The sequence below is a fragment of the Bison bison genome, unplaced genomic scaffold (assembly GCF_000754665.1).
Source record: "Bison bison bison isolate TAMUID 2011002044 unplaced genomic scaffold, Bison_UMD1.0 scf7180017864029, whole genome shotgun sequence".
Classification (NCBI taxonomy): Eukaryota; Metazoa; Chordata; class Mammalia; order Artiodactyla; family Bovidae; genus Bison; species Bison bison.
The window spans coordinates 1,860,254-1,865,162 of NW_011494601.1; the positions used below are offsets into that span (position 1 = coordinate 1,860,254).

At 46.6% G+C, this 4,909-nt stretch overlaps 2 protein-coding genes across 5 annotated transcripts in view; one reads left to right on the plus strand and one right to left on the minus strand.

Moving 5' to 3' along the window:
- DYDC2 (DPY30 domain containing 2) overlaps positions 1–3,796 on the minus strand; it is a 9,707-nt gene extending 5,911 nt beyond the window's left edge. The window contains exons 1-4 of one of the 4 annotated variants that reach the window (XM_010834147.1): positions 3,704–3,761; positions 3,223–3,271; positions 3,002–3,120; positions 1,523–1,691 (exon numbers count right to left, since the gene is read on the minus strand). The gene's annotated coding sequence lies outside the window, so the exon portion shown is untranslated. Of the gene's footprint in view, positions 1–1,522; positions 1,692–3,001; positions 3,121–3,222; positions 3,272–3,703 lie in introns of all 4 variants that reach the window. The other 3 variants (XM_010834149.1, XM_010834146.1, XM_010834148.1) reach the window with 3 other exon arrangements.
- An 80-nt stretch (positions 3,797–3,876) lies between these two features.
- DYDC1 (DPY30 domain containing 1) overlaps positions 3,877–4,909 on the plus strand; it is a 24,763-nt gene continuing 23,730 nt past the window's right edge. The window contains exon 1 of the mRNA XM_010834151.1: positions 3,877–4,007. The gene's annotated coding sequence lies outside the window, so the exon portion shown is untranslated. The remainder of the gene's footprint in view (positions 4,008–4,909) is intronic.

Genomic DNA, 4,909 nt, shown 5'->3' on the forward strand with positions numbered 1-4,909 from the left:
CCCCGTCCCTGGGATTCTCCAGGCAAGAACACTGGAGTGGGTTGCCATTTCCTTCTCCAATGCATGAAAATGAAAAGTGAAAGTGAAGTCGCTCAGTCTTGTCCGACTCTTAGCGACCCCATAGACTGCAGCCCACCAGACTTCTCCATCCATGGGATTTTCCAGGCAAGAGTACTGGAGTGGGGTGCCACTGCCTTCTCCATTGAAGGGGCTATTGCTAGCCAAATCTGAAGTAATTTGGCCACCAAAATTAGTAATGACTGTTGTTATTGTTCAGTTGCTAAGTCGTGTCTGACTCTGCAACCCCATGGACTGCAGCACACCAGGCTTCTCTGTCCTTCACTAGCTCCTGGAGTTGGCTCAAACTTATGTCCATTGAGCTGGTGATGCCATCCAACCATCTCATCCTCTGTTGCTCCTTTCTTTACTTGCCCTCAATCTTTCCAAGCATCAGATTCTTTTCCAATGAGTTGGCTCTTTGCATCAAGTGGCCAAAGTATTGGAGTTTTAGCTTCAACAATAATGACTGTAATGGATTATAATCAACTGAATAAAGTAAGAATCCATGAGTCCATATAAGAATAAATTACTGAATGGGAGAGCAGGCAAATTCTTTCATAAAGAAGAATGCCAACTAATAAATGTGGAAAGAAAAATGAAATTTTAAAATATTTTGTGATGATCATAGTATAACTGAAGCAATCATCAGTGAACACTAAAACTTAGTGAATATTTGACAAGGAGTAGGATATTCATATGGAGAAGGAAATGGCAACCCACTTCAGTGTTCTTGCCTGGAGAATCCCATGGACAGAGAAGCCTGGTAGGCTGCAGTCCATGGGGTCGCACAGAGTCGGACACGACTGAAGTGACTTGGCAGCAGCAGCAGGATATTCATATAGTCCCAAAGTTTCTCTCCACAAATTATGGATTAACTCCAAAAAGAAATTCAGAAACTTCACAGTGGTAAAACCTGAATGTTAACCAAATGATCAAAGGCACAATGTTAACCAAATGATCAAAGCAAACATCACCCATAAAGGGACAAAATAACATTATGTGTCTCCTGATATGATGCACTTTGTCCTGGGACACAACACATTTCTGTAGGTTCTTGCCCCAAATGCAAAACTGGAATCTGACATCAAACAAAGCCAAGTTGAGAGAAAGTCTGTAACTGGGGTATACTCTTAAAATGTCAACATCAGGAAAGACAAAAAAGATGAGGCACTGGTCCAGATCAAAGGAGCCTAAACAGCCATCCCAACTAAATTCAATATATGATCCTTAGTTGGATGTAGACCAGAAGATAGAATTCTGTAAAGGACATTGTTGGAAAAACTGAATGTGAACTGTAAGTTCCATAATAGAATTGTATCAAGGTTAAACTTCCTGGTTGTGGTAATTCAAATATGAGTAAGAAAATGTCCTTGTCCCTAGGAAATATACAGTGTGTCAGGGCAGAATAATGGCTCCCAAAGGTGTTCACAAAGTAATACCTGGAATCTATGAACTACGTTACCTTATATGACAAAGAGGAGTTTGCAGATGTGATTAAATTAAGCATTTTTTGTTTTGGGGAAATTATACTGGATTATCCAGGTATGCAGGCTTTCCAGGTGGCTCAGTGGTAAAGAATCTGCCTGTCAGTGCAGGAGACGTGGCTTCAATCCCTGGATCTGAAAGATTACCTAGAGAATGAAATGGTAACCCACTTCAGTATTCTTGCCTGGGAAATCCTGTGGACAGAGGATCCTGGTGGGTTATAGACCATGGAGTCGAAAAGAGTCAGACACAATTTAGCTACTAAAATAACAACAAATCTAGGTAGGCACAATGTAATCATAAGAGTCTTTATAAGAGGGACACAGTAAAGTCAGACAGGGTAGAAGGAGGTGTGGTGATGGCAGCAGAGGGAGAAAAGGAGATGTGATTCAGGACCATGAGCCAAGGAGGGTGGGTGACCTCTGGAAGCTGGAAAAGGCAAGGAAAGGGATCTTTCCTAGGGCATCCAGGAGGAAGCAGCCCTGCTGAAACACTCTGATGTTAACCCTGTACGGTTCATCTTGGATCTCAAACTTCAAAAACTGTAAGATAATAAATGTGTGTTTAAAGTCACTACGTTTGGGGTAGTGGTGAAGGGCGGGATGGGAATATGTGATGGCTCCTTCTGCCAATCTGTGACTAATGCACCTGAACCAAAGCACCCAAATAAACTACTTTCTACACCCCATCTCATCAAAGTATGGTCCACAGTCAGCAGCATTGCATCACCTGGGAGCTGTTGAAATGCAGATTCTCAGGTCCCACCTCAGACTTACAGAATGAGAGTCTGCATTTTAACAGAATCCCCAGGTGATACACAGTCACAGCTCTCCTTTGCCTTAATCCCAGTACACCTACCCTTTCCAGGGGGCAGAATCACCAAGTTTGGAGCAGATAGTTCATCCAGTTTGCCACACTTACTGCAGTGTGGCAGCCACTGAGGACCAAACGTTGCTGAGCCTTCCATCTGTCAGCGCTCATGCTGGCACTTACTATCTCAACCAACATTTAGTGAAGCATCTCGCGCCCAGCACTGCCCCACATAAACTGAAACAAGACATGGGAGAGGCTAGTCAAGAACTGTGCAAAGCAACTAGCCCAGGGAAGGCTGCAGATGGTGGGGGAGATGAAAAAGGTTGGAAGACTTCCTGGAGGTGGGGGCACCTGCGCTCGTTCTGAAAGGAGTGCCAACTAAAGAATGTTTCCAGCCAGCTGGCTCCACAAGGACTGAGTCATTAGCAGTTGTTCACTGAGTCACTAACACGGCCTGAAAAGTGTTCAGGGTGGAAGTCAGGGATGAGATACTCTACTCTCCGGGAAAACTGACAGAATAAACCTTCAGATAGAAATTTTCAGGAGAAAAATTTATAAACCCAATTTCTTGCATCTTACATACTTAGAAAAGCAATAAAATAATTAAACTGTGTGTGCTTGATAACTAGCAGTAAACTTTTACCTAGATATGTGTTTGACTGCAGGTACCCGTTCTCCAAATCTTCTATACGCTGACCTCTGCCCTCACCTCTTCCATGCTGAAGCAGTGTCTCAGAGTTGTCTGAGAGGCTGTCTGTAGGGCTATAATCCTCAGTTAAGTCCTCAAATAAAACTGAATTTACAGCTCTTAGATGTGCTATTTCCCCCACTCCCCACCCCCACCCCGCCACCCCCCCTACCCACCGCCCAGTGGACAGGATCCAAGCAGAAGTCACCAGCAGGTGCAAAAGCGCTAGGTTTAGAAAATACCAGGATGTTAGATTGCTACACTCTTCTCTGGCCTTAAGCCGTGCGGGCTTCACCTACAGGTAGCCTTAGCGCACCTCCATTCCCGGCCCCGCCCCGCCCCGCCCAGGTCAGCCTCTGTCCTTGCTCTCTCCGTGTGCACTGTGCTTGCCAGTCTCGCTTTGTCGATTCCTCCTTTTGGCTGGCCCCTCCTCACAGCCTCTAAATTGAACATCCTGTCTCTGCTCACCTACCCTGGTGCTTCCGGCTCTCCATCCAGCACCCTGCACACCTCGGGCGCAGCTTCCTCTCAGCTGCGCATCCTACCTCGCCCCACTCCTCCAGCTTCTCTCTGCAGCATCTACTCCTCCGTACACTCCCCTCCCCCCTCAACCCCTACCATCGCTCACGCCCCGGCCCGCGAGCCCCCTCGTCTGACCTCGGCCCAGCGTTGTCAGCTTAGCTCTCAGCGCGCACTCTTCTTTCTTCGACCCAGGCAGTCTCCAGCCTAGGGGCGCGCGGGCTCGTTGCCTAGCAACGGGACGCTCTCTGCAGGTAGGTAGGCGCATGCGTCAGGCGCCAGCCTCTAGAATGCCTTTTGGGAAGAACAGCTTCCGGTGCTGGGCTGGGTTCCAGCGGGCAGAGGCAGCTTTGGCCCTTGGACCTTACCAGTGGTGAGAGAGAGGAATAGCTCAGCGCAGGGCGGCACCTCTGTGGCTGAGTCCTCCTCCTCCTCCTCACTGGTGAGCAGCGCCGGGCCTTTTGGAGGGGCAGGGGAGGCGGGTCTGGGATAGAAAAGCTACCGAAGCTCTCGGAATCCAGGTCAGGTAAAATTCGGGGTACCCAGTTAAATTTGAATTTCAGAGAAATAAGGAATCACTGTTTAGCACAAGTATAGTAAAGTGTATAATACAAAATCGTTTCTTGTTTATCCGAAATTTTAAATTTAACTGGCCACCGTATTCCATCCCTTCCTCTCCCACTCGGCCGGCTTTATCCCAAACGTGAGCGAGGAACCTCTGTTTCTTCGGACAGCTTCGCCAGGCTTAAGGCAGCTGTTTCTGTGGAAATGGGCTTTCTTATGTTGAGCCAAGATGCCTGTTGGTGTGTCTGAAAAATATGCCTTACAACAGGCTGGGTATTTTTGCTGTTTCGTGGAGAGGAAGCAAGCCAAACGAAGTAACTTTGGGTTCTGTTGAGACGATGCAGCCGTTTCTCCTTACCGAGACTATGGTCGTCTTCTCTTGTGTTAGCTTTCTGGAGTTGCAGCAGGAATTTGTTCCAGATTTCCTGCATTGCAGGCAGATTCTTCACTGCCTGAGCCACCAGGAAAAAGTCCTTTAAATTGCTCGTGTGTTTCAAATGGAATTGAGATGTCAGTGTAGTTATTTTTGTCTTTAGAGTATTATCCCATGGAAGAAGTGCAATTAGGATACTATGTTCCATACTCAGTTATAATCATTCTTTTCTCTGTGTGGGTAAGATGCCAGTGCCAGCTAGGTAGGGCATTAAATTTGTGCCGGGTTTTGGTTTGTCTTTATGACAATGTGGATACACAAGCACACATTCTTTTCCCCATAGCAGTTGTTAATACCAAAGAGGGCATACTAGATGCAATTTCTGCATATTGCATCCCTACCTCGCC